We start from the raw sequence: 26,816 nt of genomic DNA, 5'->3' as shown, positions 1-26,816 counted from the left end.
AATCTTCATCCACGTATTTTTTTATTCATTGTTAGATTATTTTCAGTTTATTTCTTTGTTTTCACCTGCATAATTCAAGGTAACAAAACGTATTTCTTTTTATTAAGTATTATCTCAAGAAATTAGTTTCCAAATGCACTATAATTCTTGCAATAATTTAAAATATAAAAATATTTAAATATTAATGTACTCGGTCTTTAAAGTAACTTCTACAGTTTAAAGCGAAATTTTTAGTTTTTTTAATTTTCAAATTTAAACGCGATATCTGGCTTTGAAAAGCGGTCGGCAGCGGACGATTTCAATCTCGATAATAGCCGATTGGCTATTGCCGAGGTTGAAAAATATTCTAACCTCTTTTGTTTTTATGTAGACGCGCTCATTTGTTCAGTGATCTCTTTTCCTGAGGTATTGAAATAAAAAATTAATTAAAAAAAAGTCTCATCAAAGTTAATCAAAGTTTTATTTGATTAACTTTGAAAGTTAATCAAAGAAAAACTTTCATTATATATTTCTATGAATCTTACAGCAGACAAAGAGATCGCAAAATCTATAACAAAATAGTGACAAGTGGGTACCGAAAAAGAAGAGTACCTAAATGTCGTTAGAGCTTCGAAACACCAACATGAAAGTCTGTTCCAAAGAACAAAGATAAAGAGAATGACACCTTGGTTTAATAAGTTTGAAGTTCAATTATGTTATACAACTAAGACACAAACTTCATAAAGCTAATCCACAAGTTCCAGTCAAAATGTACACGGAAGAAGTCCTGAAGAAACGCATTTCTGATACCAGATCTGATTTATCCAAAATCGTACAATGCATGCGCATTACATCCAGTACTTGAAGCATTATTACCTACCATGCTTAACAGTTGATTCCATTAGAATTAGATTATGTAATCGAACTGTAATTGTAATCTATGTAATTAGTTAATGTAATAAACGTCTTATTTGTCATCCTACTTAATTATTGTAACTCTTCCATAGAGAGTATGCTTGTCGATATTTTTCAGAAAACAATATTCTTTTTAGCAAAAATGTAGTCTACATACCGGAATTACAAAAGTCTTAGAAAGATAATCGGATTCATTATACTTTCCAATACATCAAATATGCATCAAATAATATATAAAATACTTACGTACAGTACTTTAAACAGTTAGGAACAAAGATCCGACAGTGTATATAAGATATTTTAAGCGGATATTACACTAATATGACTGTATATAGTTTACTAGAAACAACTTCTCCAATGATTTATATCATTGCGCATGCGCTTTCTGGCTGTCGAGTTCGCCACGTAATTCTCATTTCTGATAAAGTGATGCGTTGCTGCATTGTTGAGCAATATGTTGAATGTATTTGCATGTATTAAAAGCATTTCGATAAGAATTCATTGTATATACAGCATTCTAATTTTTTGGGTACTGATAATCTTAAATATACAGAAAACTTGCATGAATTGTGCCGCTTTTAACAACAGATCTTTCATTTTACCCTCCCCAAAATAATAATTCAGTAACGCAAGTGACAAATACAATTTGTGGACATTTATTGGAGTTTTCACAACACTTGCCACAAATGCCGCATTTTATCATGATGAAAACATTGAACACGTAGAACGAAAACATGTACAGTACATGTATATGTTTTCCTTCGTATTATTCTGTTTTAACACATTGCTACGTTTCACTTTTGACTATAATTGTCTTCATTCAGTTCAATACATACGGGAAAAAATGGTAATATTACTTGAAGTTTTATATATATTGAATGATTTTCATTAGATACTGCTTCCCTAAGGAATCCTTCAGTACTATGAATTGCTTGAAATTATATACATAACCAGAATAGAGCATGGGAATGGTTGGCCAAGGTTGTACATCTCACTCCACACCAAAATCTCGAAGTGTATACCATCACCGAAGATGTCATTACGAAGCAGATATCGGAATTCTAGATGTTAACAGATTATCCCAGTAATGGACCTCCTTTTTCGCTATATTATTAAAGGAGTTGCCAGATCTTGGTAGATCTGCCGCTCTCAAATATCATATAAACCTGCACAGTCCTTTAACAATACAACGCATGTTCCATCTTATTTTGGTCTTTGTAATAATGAAAAGAGGTTCCATGCAACGAAGAGGTGGCCTGTTCTGTTGTCACATAATTTAATTCCGGTATAAATAGAAGCTTTCTATGTTTTATTATTATTATTATTATTATTATTATTATTATTGCGATATTTTTGCTTGAGTTGTTTCACTCTCATGTTAACAATAATAATACTGAAAAGATGATTGTTTGATGAACTGAATAATAATAATAATAAAAAAAAACATTTCGAAAATCCATTCATCTAAAAATGGACAAATATAGTTTACTTAAATTAAAGGGATATTAAATCCCACATAGTTTTAAAACCGAATAAGAAACTCAAAGATTGGAATCAGAGAGTTTCTTGCCGAATATAGTAAACTATAAAGTATCGGCGACCACTGGCGTGAGCAAATGCAAGTGACCCTAGCACGTAGTGCAATACCGGAAGACTCGCAGCAAAGTCGGTAAATTCTGATCGCTATTCTTAGGTATTTTCCATAATGTAAAAACAAGTTTCCTAGGAAATGTATGCTGTTATTACATTATGGTAGGGATGAGGCTTCATCAGTGAGTAGCTAGACCTAATACCAAAGTGTATACCGAAAAGAACTTATATACACTACCCAGACCGGTTTCAGCCTCAAAAAAGGCTGAAACCGGACTGGGTAGTGACCTCCCTACCATAATATAATAACAGCATACATTTACTAGGGAATATGTTTTTACATTATGGAAAATACCTAAGAATAGCGATCAGAATTTACCGACTTTGCTGCGAATCTTCCGGTATTGCACTACGTGCTAGGGTCACTTGCATTTGCTCACGCCAGTGGTCGCCGATACTTTATAGTTTACTATATTCGGCAAGAAACTCTCTGATTCCGATCTTTGAGTTTCTTATTCGGTTTTAAAACTATGTGGGATTTAATATCCCCTTAATTTAAGTAATGTTTTCATTGCCGAAATGAAGCTTATTAGCTCTTTATACTTAAGGGACAAATATAGTATCTTGCCAAAGTGTTGAAATATATATTCGTGCCTGAATAAAGATTTTAATGAGACTTATTATATGACTAGATTAATCATGCGAGTGTTTGCTAATGCAATCGCTGACAGTAACACCGTAACAGGAATAAGAGTATTCTCTTCAGTCTGTGATTGTCCCCAGATATCAGTGATCAGGATTTGTAATCATTACACACCTTTAATATTACGGTGTGGTGTTCGAGAAGATGAAAAATAATCTATAATTGCGTGTATTTTCAGAAAAATAATGAAAGTCGAAAATTTCGACGAGTTTTCCAGGAAACTTCAGTGAAGAGAACGCGGGCAGTTGTCATGCGCACTATTCCCAGCCCCAGTGATACACGTTCGCATAGTGCGCTGAGGCGTAGCTGATTTTTGTATGCGTGAATGTATGAAATACGATTGTTTATAACGAGTCAGAAAGCGAAATTGTGTTTAGTGGAGCTAAACACAATTTCGCTTTCTGACTCGTTATTTCCCACGATTCGTTTGAGAATGTTTTCTCCTTCATCAGCTGAGAGGGAGAAAGAGAAAAAAGTTTCGACTAGTAGGATAATTTTGTATAATTGTCTCCTCACGTTATATAACAAGCATGTATTTTACTGATGTATTTAATTTTGCTTTCCTTCAAAATAGTCCTTTGGTTAAGTTCATCTTCAACTGTATAAAAAAAAAAAACTCCGTTATGATTTATTGTAATTCAAAACATATAGCCTGAAGCATAAAAAAACACTTTATTGATTAAAAGTAATTTGTGATATTCTTAACATCATCACGTGAAATCATAATTTAATTTCTTTAAGCATCAAATTTGAATTTGTGTTATTGTGGACATTCTGAAGGAGAAATGCAATTGTCATACTTGTCTCTGACGCATCCTTTTCGGCATGGAATTTCGTTATAGATATATTTGTCATTACCTTCTATACCGACACTATATTTTATTATTATATCCCAAATATGCATAAGAAAACGATCACGATAATATTTTCTTGCAAGACTTCCTCTCTTTACCATGAATGAGTGTGGATACGAATTTATTTAAACTTCAATTACATGTTCATGGGCATAACTTTGCAGTTATGTTTAATTATATATATATATATTTAATTATATATTCAAGATACCAAGTAATTTTATATGAACTTGGTTTTTAATCCTATTTACCAAGAAGCAAACAGACAAGAAAGTAAAGTTTGCGCCTGCAAGTACTGCAAGTCTAAGACAACTGATCCCTAAGGTAGTGCCAGTATATGTATCTTGAATACATAATATATACCCAAGTTAAAATAAAATTTTCTACATATATATATATTTACTTGGAGGGTTGCAATAAAATCTCTTCGTAGATTTCAATGAAAAATGTGAGGAAATACACACTTCATTTCAGCCTTTCAATGAGCTGTAAGGAAATTTTTGTGTGTCGAGCCTTGGCATGCTGATACCAAAACGAAATGGAACAGCAAAAGCAAAGAAATTATGTAATGAGTTAATGGGTCATTAAATTCGCTAATTCTTCCATTGAAAGGATGTCGTTCTAATTTCACACGACCGTTTTTTGTTTTTCTTTCTCGAGCATAATTAAATGGGTTGCAATAATAAACTAGCGGAGTTTCGTTAGGGGCAATGATTTACATCAATTGGGGCAGCAGCCTCTGGAAAAGGAAATAGTTATGCATGTATGATCAAGATATTTGGGTACGAAACAGGAAAATGCCTATTGTCATTTTCTTGTTTCATCCCTAAACACCAATTAAGATTGGTATTTATTTCCAATATTTGATATTTCCAGTATTCTCTCTCAAGACAATGCAATATTGGAATGGCTTGAGAGAAATGCAAGAATAGTATACCAGTAGGTACTGACTAACGTCATTTGGGAAAGAATATGCATCATTTTTTAAAAGAAGAGTTTCTATTTTCGTGTATGTCTTTATGAGATTTCCATTTATGTTAATTACTAGTGAATTTGTAACGCTCGCTTACCTTGGGCCCAAAACGAAGCAAAAAGGGAAGAAATTGTGATGAAGATGAAAAAAATGTTCATAGTTACAGTAAGATTTGGTTACAAAAATAAATTAAATAAGTAAAATAAAATCAATTTATACGTACTTGTTATTGAAAAAAATATTTCAAAATGAATTTAAATACAGCATTTCTTGTTAATAGTAATTCACTATTTTTTTTTAATATTTTTCATTATCTGCATAATAATATGATGTGAGTGTTTTAAATAAAACGCAAATAAAAAATTCCTGTTAATTGCATTGAGAAAACAATTTTCGTGAATAAATACCTTCAGGGGGCATTTATTTTCATTACCTGAATGTTTAGAATTCGATAAATAGATGTGTTAATGCCAAACAACCAACAGAATTCTGTTTCATCATTCCTACGAATCATACCGAATTTTTTCTCCAGCCATCCAGAATAATTTTATATTTAGTTTTTGTCGCTTTTATTACTTCTGATTCCTAATACAATATTCTTTGTTCCATTAATAAAAATAGTGGATATTCTTAGTTCATCTTTATTTCATATATTCCTACTCAAAATAATCCGATGATTTTTATTTCTTTCTATTTTGCAATAATTCAGAGCTTTTATATTTAATTTTGCATTTTGTATGACTGCGCTAATATTTTTAGCCCATCGGATGCGTTTATGTATTTATTTATTTTTTTAATTTCTTAATGCACTATAACTTCTGTGTACTCGGAGCTCTAACGTTTACTTAATTTTATCCCACCATACCATAGTTATTGTAATAAGTATTTCTGTCACATTTATTTGTAATCTGCATTCGGTGAATTGCAAAATAAAATTGGATAGTTTCTTTTTTTTTCGCAAATATGAAATATGAGTAGAATCTATCCTGAAATAATCCGAAAGTATACGGATATAAGGATGAAACCACACATAGGTACAAAATTCAGTGCTGCACACACACACAAAAAAAAATCCCTATCTCCAATACTCATTATTTTTTTTGCGACGCAACATATTAAATTACTTCTATAGGATTAAATTCTAATATTGATATTTTGTTAATTTTTTCCTGCTCCTGTGCCCGAAATATTTCGCTCCTGCTTTGTGCTTTACTTCGGATGAGTTTGCATTTTTGACTATGCCTAATTATTAACATTTAGTTATATTTTCTTAATATTTTAATTTTGGGAGCGAAATACTTGATTTGCTCGCTCCCAACAGTCAAATTCTTTCGTCAGCTTTATTTATAAATGTTGAACTAGAATCAGAATTATGGAATTTAAGGCTGCAGTCAGAACTAATGAACGATGCTACAACATTTGATTAAAATAAGAACGGATTTAAGTGGATTATTCAGTTTAAATGAAATCTGTCTTAAACTTAAGCTTTATGTAAAGCATATTGCATATATTTTTTTATTTACCCAGCTCTAAATTTGTTTAGTTCGAATTCAGGGAAAATATGCAGCTGAAAATAGCGGGTTTTCTTTACGAGCACATGCACACACACACACACACTTGTTTCGCAAAGAATTTTGGCGGGTTCATTATCTTTGAAAATGTAGTATGTCCGCTGAGAAAAAGTCATATTTAAAATTAGTCTTTGATTTAAAAAAATCCCTGTTTGATTACAAAATTAACAAAAAAAAAAAAAACTATCAGTTTTGGCATAATTGAAGATTTTTCTCCCAATCATGAATGCACCACTATCGACGAATGATGGAATAAATCTGTTTATTCATTGGATTAATTGAAGCTTAATGAACTCTAAAATTCTCTTTTGATCAGTCAACGATGAATTAATTTTTTTAAAAAATAGTGATAACTAAAATTAAAAATGTAGCCGTGTTAATTTCGCGAAAATATTTCTTCTCATCACTTTATAAATGTTGAACTCCGGCGAACTGTTGGCCGGAAACGAGTGCATTTAAAATAGCAAGAAAAATTAGATTTTATTCATTTTAAAAATTTCAAAATTTGAATATTTGTTAATTCACTTAAATTTATGTAAACAGTGTTAGGTTCCAGTAAAGAAGTGTGGTTATTCCCTATGTAATCACTCATGAACGAAGCTGAATGCAGTAGAAATGATATTCAACTTTTTTTTTTTTTTTAAAGAAACAACATCTGCAAATTCTGTTAACTATCATTTGCTAAACCCTGTTTTCAGTGTCAAAGCAATGCAAACTTCACAGCTCCCGTTGAATGAATTACATCAACATTTAAGGTTCAAATGAAGATATGCTTCGATGTTTCAGTCGATTCTAGCTGTTTTTTGTAAAAGAAGTTATGCCATTTAAGCTAGTGTTCGGTAATTTATAGCTACATGCAATTGCTGTGATGGTAAGGTCTAAGATTGGATCAGTAAGGGAGATGATTAAGTCATGATTACAGTGCAAAAGAAGCATGTTATTGCTAACGCGCTTCTTTGATAATGTTTTGAAGGGGACAGCCATTCTCTACTTCAAATTCTACACAAGCCAGTTCATGTTATGAAAGTTGGTTTAGATAATGCAAAAACAGGTTTTCCGCACGTATAACATTTAAACAGAACATACATACGGAGCCACGCATACTTTTCTCTTCGTTGTACACGACTTAACATTCATATCAAATGATGAAGAAGATAAAGTAATCCACCTCCATGAGTGCAAGTGGTGTTTATTCTAAATTTGTTCTAAACGTTACTCAATCTAAGATAAATATCTCCAGAATATCGCATTCATTCAAACTGTTTATTCTGTCACAAGCGCTACAAGTATTTCCGAACAAACAGCATCCACTGCCTGAGTTATAAACAAGTAGAAACAAAGACTCATAAGATCTGTGTTTATTTCAAAAAATAGATTACAACAGAATTATCTAGAATGGGATCTTTTCATGAGATCTAATCCCTTCAGCAAGCCATGTTGTCAAGATGGTGCCAAAAGTGGTTGTGAAATCTGCTAACTTCTTATAAAACCTTTAAGATTTTCGAGGACAACTAGATAGTGTACTTTAACTCATTCCCCCCCATTCACTATGTAGAATAGACTAAGGGGAAACCTCTGGCAATCTTCATGCACGTATTTTTTTTTCACTGTTAGATTATTTCCAGTTTATTTCTTTGCTTTTACCTTCGTAATTCAAGGTAACAAAACGTTTCTTTTTATGAAGGATTATCTTAAGAAATTAGTTTAAAAATGCACTACCATTATTGTAGTATTTTAGAAATATATACCTAGTTGTTTGCTTTCTCTGTGCAACATTAACTCTCTAATCGAAATATTCTAAAAAAAGAAACACTCTTGCACTTACTGCAGACGAAGGTATTTTTGTTGAATTATATAAGGGTTTAATTCCTGTGAATGTGCTAATGATACAAAATTTCTTTATGATTCTACAATAATTTGTCAGACGAGCGACTAATTATTCTAAAGCGATGCGCCTCGTGATCTTCGTGTAAAATGAATAACTGTGATATGTTTTACATTTTTTACCATACTGGAAAATTTTAATACCACATTTATATAATGTAGCTGTGGTTATCTTCAAGATCATATGGAAAACATTCTCCACAATGATTTATTTCTAAATTTACAAAAAATAGTCTGAAGCATAAAACAGTACTTCGTTGAATAAAATTCATTTGTCACATTGATAATATTATCACTTGAAATTGGGATAATTTTAGTTTTTCATTCATCCGATTCGATTTCTTTATTTGGACATTTCGAAGGAGAAATGCAAATCCAACACTCGTCTCTGACGAATCCTACTTGGCAGAAACATCCTTCAACGCATTGCAATGCGCATATTATTGTCGTGTTGTAGTTATCGCATGTCTTAGGACATGCTGTTCCACAGGTGGTATAATATTCGTTAGGACGAGAACACTGACATTCTACAAGAAAAATTAATATTCTCTTTTTAGAATACATAAACTAATCTTCTACGACAAGAAATTTTGTTTGATATTTCATTTAAAAACATGGTTATCATTAGCTTATATAAAGACTTATTATTATTATTATTATGACATTCTCAAGAAAGTAGACCACTTTCACAGTATCTTAATAGATTATCACCAACTTACCCTACAAACTAAGCAGATTTTTCCCTTCAATTTGGAAGACTCTCTTTCTCTCTCTCATTGTTCACTAACTGTGGTGTTATTCAAACTTCAGTTACGATGTAAACATTATAAAATTAATTGCATGTTCATTCACTTAAGTTTAATTATTTCGATAGAAAATGCCAGCAAATATATTCCTTTAAGGAAATTTGGTTCATTATATCCGTTAGGAAATTTTAGTGTGCGGTGATTGACAATATGATACAAAATGATTAATCCCAATTGCAAGTCGAAATGGGACAGCAACGGCAAATAATTTAATATGAGGATTTAATTTGGTCGAAGCAAATCATTAACTTTGGTTACACCTCTACTGAAAGTATATTGTTCGAATCCCACATGATTTTTTTATTGTTACCGGTTCATGAGTAAATATATTATTATAATCTAATCCACAAAATTCTTATACTTATTGATACAGAAGACAAACTTACATAAGTTCATGTCTCTTGTCATCTTCCTGTTTCATCTCCAAACACCAATTGCTGTAATGTCTGGAGAGAGCTTCAACAGCAATTTACGAGATAGTATAATTGTTTTATTTGGGGAGAGGAATATGCATAGTTTTTACCAAATAGTTCCAACTTGCACGAACATTGGGATTACCATTAAAGTTAATTACTAGTAAATATATAAAACTCACTTACCTTGGGACCAACATGAAGCAAAAAGAGAAGAAACCGTAACAAGGATGAAAACCACGTTCATGGCCATAGTAACAATTGGCTACAAGAAAATAATATAAAATAGCAAGTCTCTACGTGTTTATTGAAAATACTTCCTTTTGAAATTAATTTAAAATTGCCAGTTAATCCTTATACATAAAACAAACATAGTTTCACTGATTTACTTTTTTCTTTACACATGTAACTGCATATTAATAAGACATTTATCTTTCAAGAGGTCAATTAGTGTATTTATTTGAATAAAACTCAAAATTGCTAACTGTTATCTGCATTGATAAGCAAGTTCTCCGAAATGTCTTAAAGAACAAATAATTTCATTACTGAAATATTTAGAATTCGTGTAAACATAAATTTATTTTGAACAGCTAATTGAGTTCTTTTTCATCATTACTATAAAATACACATTTATTTTGCGTTTACTTCGCTTTTATAACAAGTATAACGACTTGAAAACGCAAATTTCAAACTATTGCATGACATTTTAACTCTTCGCACTTGAACTGAGACGCAAATGTCAGTACTAAATAATCATAACCTGACTCGCACAGAACAATTTTTCAGTCTTTTAGTTACAGATATATCGATCTTAACAACAATTAAATGAAACTTCCTGATTTTTGCGCTGTACTAATATACACATGCAAAATGTAATCAGATTTTTAATATCAGTATAAAACCCGGCACATGTATAATGCACTAAATCATAAATTATTAACCTATCACATTTGAATGAAACATTTTAAATCAGTCCTTGAAGTCTTTAAATGCTTATTGTATCAAAGTTTACTCTTTAAAATAATTCAAGTTATCATCTACATCAATAGTGCAAATAAAAAAAAAAACCTTACCTACACAAATGCAAACCACGCTACCTGCCAGGACGTATATATACGTCCATATTTCCATGGATGCGAAGTGCATATTAAAATTTTAATACCATTGATATTACATTGCAATTTGCGTATTTGATCTTTAATGGCCGGTAAGGTGGTTAAAAGAAATACAACCAACTAAAGAATCTTTTAAGCTGCTTACAGACTAAGATGTTTATATAGAGTATACTTCGTTCTATATTGGATCCAATGAGATAAAATACGATGAAGGCGTCTTCTGGATGTCAAATTCGTGTTGTTGGAATCACTTGCACAACATGTTTTGAGTAAATGTGTTGTTTACATGCATAAATGTCATTTACAGAGGCCCAATGTAACTAAAAATTACGGTCGTGGTGTTCCATTATTATAAGTGTCTGTTATATGTCTCATTTTCTTGTAAAGCGCATTAGAAATTGCTGCTGACCTAGAAAATTCATGTTCCGCATATTGATTTATATGGTTTCAGCAACCACCTGTGAATTTCATAAAAATTACAAAGAATTTTCCTGAAATTTAAGAATTAGGACATTCTGGAGAAATCTATATTTAAAAAAAAAACGTACTCGAATAACTTAGAAAAATATTTTAATTTTAAAATTTAAACGCCATATCTAACTTTGAAAAGCGATCGGCAGCGGACGATTTCAACCTCGGCAATAACCGTTTGGCGATGTTGAAAAATATTCCCGTCAGGCTAGGTAACAGATGATGTCTCGAACCGTGTTTTGTTTTGATGTAGACGCGCTCGTTTACTCAGTGATTGCTTTTCGTAAGCTATTTAAATAAAAGAAATTAAAAAAAAAAAAAAAAACGAAATCAACAATATTCTCTTTACCTAGGAGAAAAAACTTACTTTCATTATATATTTCTATGAATCTTACAGCAGAGAGATCGCAAAATCTATAATATAATAGTGACAAGTGGGTACAGAAAAAGAAGAGTACCTAAAAGTCGTTAGAGCTTCGAAACATCAACATGAAAGTCTGTTCCGAAGAACAACGATATAGAAAATGATACCTTGGTTTAATAAGTTTGCAGTTCAATTATGTTATACAATTAAGAGACAAAATTCATAAAGCTAATCCACAAGTTCCAGTGAAAATGTACACGGAAGTAGTTCTGAAGAAACACATTTCTGATACCAGATCTGATTTATCCAAAATCGTGCAAAGCTTGCGCATTACATCCTGAACGTGAAGCATTATTACCTACCATGCTTAACAGTTGATTCCATTAGTTAGATTACGTAATTGTAATCTATGTAATTAGTTAATGTAATAAACGTGTTTGTCATCTTACTTAATTATTGTAACTCTCCCATAGTGAGTATACTTGTCGACGTTTTCCACAAACAATGTTCTCTGTAGCTAAAAATATAGTCTACATACCTGAACCAGCGGAATTACAGAAGTCTTAGAAATATAATCGGATTCATTATACTTTCCAGTACATGAAATGTGCATTAAATAATATATATATATATATATAAACAGTACTTACGTACAGAACTTTAAACAGTTAGGAACAAAGATCCGATAGGATATATGGTATTTTTAGCGGATATTTCACTAATATGACTGTATATAGTTTATTAGAAACAACTTCTCGAATAATTTATATCATTGCGCATGCGTTTCCTGACTGTCGAGTTCGCCACGTAGTTCTCATTTCTGATAAAGTGACGCTTTGCTGCATTGTTGAGTAATATGTTTAATGTATTTGCATGCATTAAAAGCATTTCGATAAGAACTCCATTGTATATATTCTAATTTTTTTCGAACTGATAAACTTAAAAAAAAATATATATATACAGGAAAATTGCATTAATTATGCCGCTTTCAACAACCGATCTTTCATTTTACCCTCCCCAAAACAATAATTCAGTAATGCACGTCAAAATACAATTTGTGCACATTCATTGGAGTTTTCACAACACCCACCACAAATGCAGCATTTTAACATGATGAAAACATTCAACATTTACACTGAAAACATGTACATGTATATATTTTTCTTCTCATTATGCTATTTTAACACATTTCTACGTTTCAATTTTGACTATAATTGACTTCATTCAGTTCAAAACATGTGGAAAATAATGGGAATATTACCTGAAGGTTATGCAGATTGAATGATTTTCATTAGATACGACTTCCTTGCATACTAGGAATTGCTAGAAGTTATATAAATAACTTGAATAGGTTAGTATGGGAATGGTAGGCAACGGTTGTTCATCTCGCCTACACAACACAATCTCGAGGTGTATACAATCACCGAAGATGTCATTACGAAACCAGATATCGGAATTCTAGATGTTAACAGATTTTTACCAGTAACGGACCTCATTTTTCACTATATTAAAGGAGTTGTCAGACCTTTGTTAGATCTGTTGCTCACAAATTTCATATAAACAAGAACAGTCCCTTATCAGTACGACGCATGTTCCATTTTATTTTCGTCTCCGTAATAATAAAAAGAGTCTCCATGCAACGAAGAGTTGGCCTCTCCTATTGTGTCATATAATTACACTTTGAAAGAATTCTATGAAATATGTTCCCGTTATTTCTAAATATAGTTGCTTTAATAGTTCATCCTAAATGTATTCAGATTAGAAATAAGAATGACAAAAGTTCAGAGACATTCCACATTGTTTCTGTATTATAATTCAGTACGAGGAATGCCGGATATGCTAACAAACATTTCAAGATTTCCACAGCATTCAGTTTTTTCTGTTTATGGAAAATTAATCCACTATATTATTTCCTAACTACGGAGTCCGATAGCTTTTGCGAATTAGTATATGTAACTATAGGTTTAGTTATTCGACGTGAGTAATTAAAAAAAAAAAACTTTCAAAGACGGTTTCGTATATTAATATCAGATAGCAATCGGTTACATATTTATAATACACTAACACCGCAAAGATGTCAACATTTCTCATTTTTATTATACTGTACTTCAACAGGGGAAAAGGTAGATGCACCAGAAATGTTAATTAAACAAAAATTCACTTAATAAATAATTGTTAAATTTGTTTATAGTGATTGAATTCTGGTATAAATAAAAACTTTCCGATTTTTTAATATGTTTTCCTGAGCGACAGTGTTGAGGCACTTGACATCGTTTGCATTTGTTATTTCACAATTATGCTTGAGTCTTTCGCTCTCGTGGTAAGAATAATACCGAAAATGATGGCTTGATGTACTGAAGAATGAAAAAAAAATAATTTCGAAAATCCATTCATCTAAAAAATGGACAGAAATATTATCTTGCCGAAGTGTTGAGATATATTCGTGCCAGAAAAAGGATTTTAATGAGACTGATTATGTGACTAGATTAATCATGCGAGTGTTTTCTAATACAATGTCTGATAGTAATACCGTAACAGGAAGAGTATTCTGTTCAATCTATGATTGTCTACAGATATTAATGACGATCACGATTTGTAATCATTACTCATCTTTAATATTACGATGTGGAATTGGAAAAGATGAAAAATAATCTTTAATTGTGTGCATTTTCAGAAAAATAGCGAACGTAAAAAATTTCGACGAGTTTTACAGGAAACTTTAGTGAAAAGAACGCGCGCACTTGTCATGCGCACTTTTTCCAGTCCCATTGATAAACGTATTTTACCCATTGCAGTCCCATTGATAAAAATTGTATTTTACCCATTCATGCCTACAAAAATTAGCGGCGCCTGTCATCCTACATTTTAGGTTGGTAGGCGACCCTAATTTTTGTATGCATGAATGGGTAAAATACGATTGTTTCTAATTGCCTTTATTGGTGATAGTTATCTCGTTAAATATTTCTTCTTGAACTCACCGTCCCACAGGACAGGTAGTCCCCTATTTATCACACATAACAGCATGCCTTTCCTCTACTGCATCCCCTAAGTATTCATGTCTGTTGATCCGCGTACTCACGGGTTTTGAGGGATGAAAAACCATCCACTCCCATATGAGATTCGCTAACTCACCATTCGATTGAAACAAACTGATAAAGCTTTTTCTTGTCACTGACGGGATTCGAACCCTGGGTTAACAAAAGGCTCGTCATTATAAACGGCAATACAGAACATCCAGTTAAATATTGTTTAATATTGTTTTCTAACAAATGAAGGATGCAGCTACTCACGATGATTTAGATCCATTTGAAGTCCTACTGATTTTAGATTGAGATGTTTTGCACCAGATGTTAAATGTCAAACATCGCAAACGAACAAAAAAGAAAAAGACGGAAGAATAAATCAATAAAATAGTAAAATGTATAAAAACGAAAAAGAAAAGAAAAAGAAAAATCGTAGCCAACTCACGGCACTAATGCAGTATAGATTTACAAATCTTGGGTGGGAGTTGATTAACAAAATAAATCGCGTATTTTTTACTTCAGAGCAGTCAAGAAATCCTGCGACTGCAGCGCACATCATTGTCATTATTTTGACCAGTGGCGGCTCGTGGCTTGAAATCGTGAGGGTGTTGCAACTTTCGAAATATACGTACACTCTGTAAGTACAGTGTATACGTGTTTAGATAAAATATCAAAATTATGGTAAAAATTTAAAAAAAAAATTAAGCATTAAAAAATATTGTTTATTATCGATAAAATTATACAGTTTAGTATTATTCAAAATTACTTTAAAATAAAATCTATTCCTTTAATTGTGATTAAAGGAATGGATTTACATATTTTGGACATTACAATTAAAGGATTTAATTGTAATATCCAAATATTTAAAGAGATGGAGTAAACACGATAAGCACTACGAACACTCTACTACTGTCGCGAACTGCATATAAACAACAGTGGAACTGCGGGACGGACAATGCCGCAATTACACTAATAGCTCACATCTCACTATAACGTGCATATGCTTGCGTGAGTAGCAAGATGACTCTGGGGTAAACACACTGCTGCTAGCGTCCTTCGTCCCCCCTAAGATCTACAAGATGGATTTTTATTATTTTTTATACATTATAAGAGAATTGTATCGAATTGTTGATGATAAAATGAAATATTACAAGCAAATATAAATTAATTAATTAATATATTTATATATATCGAGAAAAATTGGGGATCCTGCAGTTCTGCAGTGCCTATACACGGTTGGTGCATATTTCCTGTCATAATCAGGGGCGGCTCGCCCCTCATTTATGGCAGGACATTCTTATGGAATTTTGTGTTACGTAAATATCTCCATACGAAACTTCATTATGAAAATTTTGATTTAAGATAAAAAGTTGCATTATAATCTGAAATACCGAGTCAGAAAGCGAGTTGGGTTTAGCGGAGCTTTTTGTTTGAAATTGTTCTGTTGTCATGATATTCAGCGGCTGAGAGGGAGAAAAATGTTTCGACTAGGAGGGTAATTTTGTATAATTGTCTCCTCACTTGATAAAATGAGGAGATGTCACGCATACATTTCACTGGTGTATTTAATTTTGCCTTCCTTCAAAATCCTTTCGAAAAGTTCATCTTCAAATATAGGGAAAAAATTCTCCTGAAATTATTTATTGTAATTAAAAAAATAGTCTGAATCATAAAACAACACTTTATTGAATAAAAGTAATAATTGCTTTAATAGTTCATCATAAATGTATACAGATTAGAAATAAGTATCACAAACGTCCAGAGACATTCCACATTGTTTCTGTCTTATAATTGACACTGCAGGATTTCCAGAACAGCATTCAGGTTTCTGTTTACGGAATATTAATCCACTATATTATTTTTGAACTATTGATTCCGATAGCTTTTGCGAATTAGTAAATGTAACTGCAGGTTTAGTTACAACCGTGAGTAATTAAAAAAAAAAAAAACCTTCAAACACCGTTTCTTATATTAGTGTCAGATCGCAATCGACTACATATTTATAATACACTAACACCGAAAAGATGTCAACACTTCTCATTTTTATAATCCTTCAACAGGAGAAAAGCAAGATTCACAATAAATATTAATTGGACAGAAATTCACTTAATAAATAAATGTTACATTTGTTTATAATGATTGACTTCCGGTATAAATAGAAGCTTTCTATCTTTTTATTTAAAATTTTTTTGCGATATTGATGCTTGAGTTATTTCACTCTCATGTTAACAATAATAATACTGAAGATGATTGTTTGACTTACTGAAGATTAAAAAAAATGATGATTTCGAAAATCCGTTTATCTAAAAAATGGACAAATATAGTATCTGCCAAAGTGTTGAAATATGTATTCGTGCCTGAATAAGGATTTGAACGAGACTTATTATGTGACTAGATTAATCATGCGAGTGCTTGCTAATGCAATCACTGACAGTAACACCGTAACATGCAGAGTATTCTCTTCAGTCTGTGATTGCCCACCGATATCAATGAAGATCACGATTTGTAATCATTACACACCTTTAATATTACGGTGTCAGTTCGAGAAGATGAAAAATAATCTATAATTGCGTGTATTTTCAGAAAAATAATTAAAGTCAAAAACTTCGAGTTTTCCAGGAAACTTCAGTGAAAAGATCGCGCACTATTCCCAGCGCCATTGATACACGTTCATCACCCTACATTGTGGGATGATAGGCGCCACTGATTTTTGTATGCATGAATGTGTGAAATACGATTGTTTATAATATGTTCATTGCCTTTATTGGTGATAGTTGTTATCTCGTTAAATACTTCTTCTTGAATTCATCGTCCTTTGGGACAGATACTCCTCTAATTAGGAGTCAAGGTATATTAATGCAGTCAGCATGCCTCCTCTCTATGGCATCCCATAATGTCTCGTGATCAGAAAGCGAAATTGTGTTTAACGCCGCTAAACACAATTTCGCTTTCTGACTCGTTATTTCCCACGATTCGTGTGAGACGGTTTTCTCCTACATCAGCTGAGAGGGAGAAAGGGGAAAAAGTTTCCACTAGGAGGATAATTTTGTATAATTGTCTGCTCACTTTATATAACAAGCATGCATTTCTCTGGTGTATTTAATTTTGCCTTCCATCAAAATAGTACTTTGATTAAGTTCATCTTCCACTATATAAAAAAATCCCCAGAATGATTTATTGTAATTAAAAAAAATAGTCTGAAGTATAAAACAACACTTTATTGAATAAAAGTAATTTGTGAAATTCATAACATCATCACTTGAAATCATCGTAATTTGATTTCTTTAAGCATCAAATTTGAATTTGTTTATTGTGGACAATCTGAAGGAGAAATGCAACTGCCATACTTGTCTCTGACGAATCCTTCTTGGCAGAAACATCCTGCAACGCATTCTTCCGTGCATACTATTGTCGTGATGTAGTTTTCGCATGTCGTAGGACATGCCGTGCCACAAAAGTCGTAATATTCATTACGACGAGAACACCGGCATTCTAAAAGAAAAAAGAAAATTCACTTGTTAGAATACACAAACTAACCTTATATAATATGGAATTTATTTTTAGATATTCTATTTAAAAATATATTTGTCATTATCATCTATACCGAAACTATTTTTTAATTATTGTATCCCAAATATGCACAGGAAACACGATCGCGATCATTTTTTCTTGCCTTACGTTTTTTGCAAGACCTCTTCTCTTTCCCATGAATAAATGTGGATGCGAATTTATTCGAACTTTATTAACATTACATGTTCATTCGCATACGTTTGTAGTTATGTTTAATAATAATTAGTATTATTTTACTTGGAATGCTGCTATAAAGTCTCTTCGTAGATTTCAATGGAAATGTAAGAAAATACACACTTCCATTTAGACTTACAATAAGGAAATTTTTGTGTGTCGTGCCTTCTGCATGCTGATACGAGACGATTACCGTCGTTTATCAAACGAAATGGGGAAACAAAAGCAAAGAAATTGTGTGATGAGTTAATGAGTCATTAAATTCTATTACACTTCCATTGAAAGTATGTTGTTCGAATTCCATACAATCGGATTTTTTTTGTCTCGAGCATAATTAAGTGGGTTACTATAATAAGCTAGCGGAGTTTCATTAGAGGGTAACGATTTACATCAATCGGGGCAGTCTCTGAAAAAAGAAAATAGTTACGCACGTTTGTCTTATCAAGATATTTAGGGATGAAACAGGAAGATGTCCATTGTGATCTTGTTTCATCCCCAAATACCAATTGAGATTGGTAATTATTTCCAATATTTGATAATTTTCAGTATTCTCTCTCTCGAGACAGTGCAATATTGGAATGTCTTGAGAGAAATGCAAGAATGTTATACCAGTGGGTACTGATTGGCGTCTTTTGGGAAAGAATATGCATCATTTTTTACCCGAATAGTTTTGACCTTTTACCCGAATAGTTTTGACCCGAATAGTTTTGACATTAATTACTAGTGAATTTGTAATGCTCGCTTATCTTGGGCCCAACACCAGGAGTTAATTCTCCGTGCTTGCTGCGCAAGTTCATTACTTGATAAAGAAGTAATATTTCTTTGTTAATAAATGCATGCATTTATAAGCATTCTATTTAGGCATTTATTTTTGTAGACAGAAGATGTATTAAGATAGCGCGGCAATAATTGAGCTTTGCGTTGTGTATCGAAGGCCGATGCTTGCTCGTCTGGTCAAAGCTACCTTGGCTTGCTTAGTTGTGGGAGGAGCTTGTAGGTCCTCGCTGCAACACTGTGATTTCATGCGCGTGCATAGCCATTTCAGCTCCCTTCACGTCGTCTCACTCTGTTGCTTAAACACAGGCCATACACAGTCAAAGTAGCTCTAGCTAGTGACCTTCAGCCAGCCTTTACAAATGGGCGTGTTGCTTGGGAAAATTAAGTTACAACCAACTTTTTATGACGATGTTATTGACCAGTTCATAAACAAGAACCGTAGGGTAGAATTTGTATTCTAGTAGCTAAATTTAAAACGATAGAATATCATTTGTAAAATAAATGTTGTATTTGTATGATTATAGTTTTAAATGGTCAGTAATTCATTATTCCGCTAATCAGACTTCAATCCCTGAATGATAACAAGAGCAAGCGTGAATTTCGAGACCAGCATTCGCCCCTGCCCAACACGAAGCAAAAAGGGAAGAAACTGTGATGAACATGAATACAGCGTTCATGGTTATGGTAAAATTTGACTATAAAAAAAAATAATAATAAATTAAGTAAATTAAAAAAAAATCAATTTATACGTACTTGATATTGAAAAAAAAATTTTAATGAATTTAAATTTAGCATTGCTTGTTAATAGTAATTCACTAATTTTGTTTATAATATTTTTCATTATCTGCATCATAATGTGATGTGAGTGTTTAAATAAAACGCAAATAAAAAACTCATGTTAACTGCATTGAGAAAGCAAGTTTCGTGAATAAATACCTTCATGATTCATTTATTTTCATTACTGGAATATTTAGAATTCGAGTAAATAGAAGTGTTCATTCCAAATAACCAACAGAATTCTGTTTCATCATTCCTACGGAATATACCGAATTTTTTTTGCCGAATTTTTGCTCCAGCCATTCGGAATAATTTTTATTTAGTTTTTGTCGCTTTTATTACTTCTGATTCCTAATACAATATTCTTTGTTCCATTAATAAAAATAGTGGATATGCTTAGTTCATCTTTATTTCATATATTCCTACTCAAAATAATCCGATGATTTTTATTTCTTTCTATTTTGCCAATAATTCAGAGCTTTTATATTTAATTTCGTATTTTGTATAACTGTGCTAATATTTATAGCTATTGGCTGTGTTTATTTATTTAATATTTTAAATTTCTTAATGCACTACAACTTCTGTGTATTCAGAGTTCTTCCCACCATACAATAGTTATTGTAATAAGTATTTCCGTCACATTTCTTACCCCTCTTTGTTCTTTGCATTCGGTGAATTGCAAAATAAAATTAGAATATTTCTTTTTTTGCAAATATCAAATATGAGTAGAATCTGTCCTGAAATAATCCGACAGCGGATGTATGTATGGATCAAACCACAAATAGGTACAAAATTCAGTGCTGCACACACACACACAAAAAAAAAAAACTCTATCTCTAGTACTCGTTATTTTTTTTGCGACGCAAGATATTAAATAACTTCTATTGAATTAAATTCTAATATTGATATTTTGTTAATTTTTTTCTGCTCCTGTGCCCGAAATATTTCGCTCCTGTTTTGTGCTTTACTTAGGATGGGTTTGCATTCTTGACTATGCCTAATTATTAACATTTAGTTATATTTTCTTAATATTTTAATTTTGGGACAGAAATACTCGATTTGCTCGCGCCAAACAAGAGCATTATGGAATTTCAGTCTGCAGTCAGCACTAATGAACGATACTACAACATTTGATTAAAATTAAAAACGGATTTAAGTGGATTATTCAGTTTAAATGAAATCTGCCTTAAACTCAAGCTTTATGTACGAGTATATTGCATATATTTTTATATTTACCCAGCTCTAAATGTGTTTAGTTCGAATTTAGGGAAAATATGTAGTTGAAAACAGCAGTTTTTCTTTATTGGCACGCCCACCCACCCACACCCACACACACACAAATGTTATAAAAAAAGAAACACTCTTGCACCTACTTGAGACGAAGGTATTTTTGTTGAATTATATAAGATATATAAGGTTTTAATTCCCGTGAATGTGCTAATGATACAAAATTTTTTTACGATTCTACAATAATTTGTCAGAGGAGCGACAAATTATTGTAAACCAATGCACCTCGTGATCTTCGTGTAAAATGAATAACTGTGATATGTTTTAGCTTTTTTACCATATAGGAAAAATTTTATACGACATTTATATAATGTAGCTGTGGTTATCTTCAAGATCATATGGAAGGAAGATATTCTCCACAATGATTTATTTCTAAATTTACAAAAAAAAAATTGTCTGAAGCATAAAACAGTACTTCGCTGAATAAAATTAATTTGCCACATTTATAATATTATTATTTGAAATTGGGATAATTTGAGTTTTTCATTCATCCAATTCTATTTGTTTACCTGGACATTATGAAGGAGAAATGCAATTCCAACGCTCGTCTCTGACGAATCCTGCTTGGCAGAAACATCCTTCAACGCACATCTGCATGCATATTATTGTGGTGTTGTAGTTTTCACGTCTCAGGACATGCTGTTCCACAGGTGGTATACTATTCGTTAGGACGAGAACACTGACATTCTACAAGAAAAAGGAAAATTCTCTTTTCAAAATACATACACTAATCTTCTACAACAAGAAATTTTCCTTGATATTTCATTTAAAAATATGGTTATCAGTAGCTTATATAAAGACTTGTTAATATTATTATGACATTCTCAAGAAAGTAGACCATTTTCACAGTATCTTAATAGATTTTCAATCACATATCCTACAAACGAAGCAGAATTCCCACTTCAATTTGAAAGATTCTCTTACTGTTCCCTAACAGTGGCGTTATACAAACTTCAGTTACAATGTAAACATTATAAAATTAATTGCATGTTCATTCACTTAAGTTTTAATTATTTAGATAGAAAACGCGAGCAAATATACTCATTTAAGGAAATTTGGTTCATTATAAACCATTAGGAAATTTCAGTGTGCGTTGACTGTACATGCTGATACAAAATGATTAATCCCAATTACGGAACAAAATGGGACAGCAACGGGAAATACTTTTGATTAGGAATTAATTTGGTCCAAGTTAATCATTAACTTTGGTTACTAAAAGGATATTGTTCGAATCCCACATGTTTTTTTTATTGTTACCAGTGCATGATTAAATGTATTATTATAATCTAATTCACAAAATTATAGTACTTATTGATACAGAAGACAAACTTACATAAGTTCATGTCTCTTGTCATCTACCTATTTCTTTTAAAATACCAATTGCTGTAATGTCTAAAGAGAGCTTCAACGGCAATTTACGAGATAGTATATTGTTTTATTTGGGGAGGGGAATATGCATAGTTTTTACCAAATAGTTCCAACTTGCACGAACATTGGGATTACCATTTAAGTTAATTACTAGTAAATATATAAAACTCGCTTACCTTGGGCCCAACATGAAGCAAAAAAGAGAAGAAACCGTAACAAAGATGAAAACCACGTTCATGGCCATAGTAAGAATTGGCTACAAGAAAATGAAGCAGGTCTCTACGTGTTTACTGAAGATAATTCCTTTTGAAATTAATTTAAAATTGCCAGTTAATCCTTATCCTTATACATAAAACAAAACATAGTTTCACTGATTTAGTTTTTTATTTACTTATCTAACTGCATATTAATAGGACATTTATCTTTCACGAGGTTAATCATTGTCTTTATTTGAATAAAACTCAAAATTGCTAACTGTTATCTGCATTGATAAGCAAGTTCTCCGAAATATGTTAAAGAACAAATAATTTCATTGCTGAAATATTTAGAATTCGTGTAAACATAAATTTTTTCTAAACAGCTAATTAAGTTCTTTTTCATCATTACTATAAAATAGACGTTTATTGTGGGTTAACGTCGCTTTTATAACAAGCATGACGACTTGAAAACGCAAATTTCGAACCATCGTATGACATTTAAATCTTCGCTCTTGAACTGAGATGCAAATGTCAGTACTGAATAATCATAACCTGACTCGCACAGAACAATTTTTCAGTCTTTTAGTTACAGATACATCGATCTTAACAACAATTTAATGAAATTTCCTGATTTTTGCGCTGTACTAATATACACATGCAAAATGCAATCAGATGTTTAATATGAGTATAAAACGTGGCACATGTATAATGCACTAAATCATAAACCTATCATATTTGAAGGAAACATTTTAAATCAGTCCTTGAAGTCTTTAAATGCTTATTGTATTAAAGTTTGCCCTTTGAAATAATTCAGGTTAAGCAATACTAAATGCAATTAAAAAAACTTAACTATACAAATTCAAACACCAGTGAAAAGAAGTACATTCAAGTAAAGAATCTTTTAAATTGCTTAGAGACTAAGATGTTTATATGGAGTATACTTGGTTCTATATTGTACCGTTCTTCAGAACGATCCAATGAGAATAAATACGATGAAGGCGTCTTCTGGGAGTTAATTTCCTGTTGTTGGAATCACCTGCACAACATGTTTTGAGTAAATGTCTTGTTTACACATAAATATCATTTACAGACAGTCTCTGTAAGACAGTCATAACAACATCACTTGAAATCATCATAATTTGATTTCTTTAAGCATCAAATTTGAATTTTTTATTTTGGACATTCGGTAAGCAACAGAATTTAACAAGGGTAATCACCAAGGTTGAATATTAATGTCATGCTATATAACAATCGGTGTTCTCAACCGTGTCTAATATTTATATATATATACCTAACCACGGCGAATATTTAGGGAGATCTGGAATTAAAAACGAGTAGAAGAGAAAGAAAACTACTTGCCTATATCAATCCCAACTATGAGAGGCTGCAAGGCCTAAAATATAGCTTTCATCAGAACTCTGCGTAGATCTCGTTTCCAAGGTGATGCATTCACAGTGGAGAAAGTACGAGTTAAAGATAATAATAAGAAAGAAGAAATCTGCTTGTACTTTGCATCTACTCTACTCTATTGAGAGTAGAGTAGGTGGAATTGAAAGAGGAAAAGAGGTGGATACGCAGTTTATTCAATCAGGTTGAAGGTGAGTTCTGTATGAATTTTGATCAGCAACTACATACTTTGATATGTCAGAGCAGTTAAGAAAAGACTGTTCGCCAGTTAGGTGGAATAGCACCCATAAAAATACCAGCAGAAAAGGCATAATGCAGAAGTCGAGAACTTCTACTCGACTTCTGTATTTCTGTACTTCAAAAAGTGTTTGGAGGAAGTCTATCATAAAGAGGCTATCTCTTAAGCACATTGTTTCCTTCTGGATATAATCGAGCATTGTTTGGAGGTTTTTGGTATTTTAAGAACGGTTTACAAAGGATGGCAGGATGATTTGGAATTTATAGCATCCGCGATTGCACATACGACACATGGTGTTTTGAAAGGAAGAATACTTTTGGAGAGGGAGGAGGAAACAGAAGAGACTATGAATGGGTATTCGTGTCCAAGAAGGCTACAAGTCTAACTTTGGCGGAAAAGAAAATTTTGAATCTAACTGGAAAAATAGATATTATAAGAAGCAACGGCAAATGACATTTTTCCTAACAGATGAAAGATGGAGTTTAGTTTTAGAAGCGTTCGTGTTCACTTATATTTATCTACTTCCCACTCTATAAAAATAGTAAGAAAGCTGTTTAAGAAGACGTGCTTGAACCATTTAAGTATTTATCGAATGAAGAAAGGTGGATTGCAAACTGTCGTCAGCAAAACTATATATAGGATTTGATATTAGTGAGAGAAAGATATTTATGCATAGGAGTATTGGCGGGGGGGGGGTGAGAAAGCACAGTTCCCAGATTTCACTGCATATCGTAGAAAGGCATACATTGTGAAATATGCGCAATTTCGTTATTACTTTTACTATCTATTAAGTATTCAATACCAAACAAACAATACTTACGTACAGAATTTTACACACCAGCTAGGAGAAAGTCGATTCAATTATGGAGACAAATATTTTAAGTGGATATTAGACCAATATGATTATATATAGTTCATTTTAAAGGATATTTCCAATGATGTATATCATTATGCATGCGCTTTTCGACGCCGATATTTCTAATGTCGGTGAACTATTGTTAGAAACTCTTGAGCAATATATTGCTCAAGAGTTTCTGACAATAGTGGTTGCATACATGAATACGTTTCAATGAGAGCACACTAATTAGATGCTCGTAATATATTCTGCCTTAATTTTTGAAATATCAATCATAAAATGTACAGTGAACTTGTATTAAAATGCACCTGATAAAAAATGCTCCATGCTTCTCGAAATTTAAGTGACAGGTCCTCATTATTTTGAAATAGTATTTTAAAATAATGAGGGTAAAACCTAGTAAAAGTTAAAATAGTCATTTAACCTACTGAAGTTCAACAATCTTCTTTTAATTGTGTATATATATTAATAGACTGAGTTTTAATCGACCGTTGTTTGTAAAAGGTAATACACGTACATAAAATAAGAGAATATTATTAATTTAAACTTGATATAAACTTTATATATATTTTCTTTGGATTACTAATTCGTTCTTGGATGCTATAAACTGCTTGAATGTTCCAAAACAATAATATATGCTGCGTTTGGAATTATACAAGAACCTAGATTGAATTCAATTAAGCAGCCGAAAGATAAACGAAGATAATGTATTTAAAACCGGATTAGGATTATTCCTCTATAGGAATAATCTTAAGGCGGTTTAAGCTATCACCAACGAGATCATTACTAAACGAGAAATCTGAAGCTCGGCTTTAACACTGTCCTTCAATGGAGTGTATTTTTTTTCCATATTGAAGGAATTGCCGGCTTGGTTGGTCCGAGAGGTTAGTGTACCCGCTCTCCAACCAACGCGGATTCGAATCCCGCGGTGGACGTGAGTAATTGTCTTTAGGTGGCAGATGAACTTCATCTTGATAAAAATGGCAAAAAAAAAAATCTTAGAGCCCCCCCTCACGGTACAAAATGTGGACTATAGGTTTATAATAACCTTTCATGGGTGGCATGCATATCCAAATAACAATGTGTTGTCCATTTTTGGATGTTAGCACAATAGGAATGACGTATAGAAGTTGGTCTGCCTATTTCAAGCCTCATGGAGGCAAAAAAAAAATATACATAATAAAAAAATAAAATAAAAAAACTTAACATTTTCATATATTTACATTTTAGGATAAACGTAAGGAATCTTTCCAGGTCATTTCTACACAAAGCACTTCTTATAATTCCCGTAAAGTATGAAAGCACCTGGTGTGAGGGAGGGGGGGGGAAAGGAAGCTGCAGAACTGGTCTTGTGATTTCAGTTCTATTACTCTGAATCCAGCTGGTTTTGAATTTACGGCCGAAGCAACTAAAGCTATGAAGCCAGTGTGTTATGTATGTAAATTGCATATGTTTCTATGACCAGTTTGCTTGTCTTAAGGGAATGAAAAACCTGATTTTACAG

General features: G+C 32.1%; 1 pseudogene across 1 annotated transcript; it reads right to left on the bottom strand.

Annotated features, from left to right (window-relative positions):
* Positions 1 to 8,790: 8,790 nt before the first annotated feature.
* On the bottom strand, positions 8,791 to 12,395 carry LOC150102688 (chymotrypsin inhibitor pseudogene; annotated as a pseudogene). The gene is made up of 3 exons (XR_016548907.1): positions 12,289 to 12,395; positions 9,875 to 9,953; positions 8,791 to 8,996 (listed from the first exon to the last, which is right to left on the bottom strand). The product of XR_016548907.1 is annotated as a chymotrypsin inhibitor pseudogene (transcript).
* Positions 12,396 to 26,816: the final 14,421 nt, after the last annotated feature.

The sequence above is a fragment of the Typopeltis vanoorti genome, chromosome 10, assembly GCF_054136105.1.
Source record: "Typopeltis vanoorti isolate ZY-2024b chromosome 10, IOZ_Tvanoo_1.0, whole genome shotgun sequence".
Lineage (NCBI taxonomy): Eukaryota > Metazoa > Arthropoda > Arachnida > Uropygi > Thelyphonidae > Typopeltis > Typopeltis vanoorti.
This window is presented reverse-complemented; position numbering and strand designations above follow the sequence as displayed.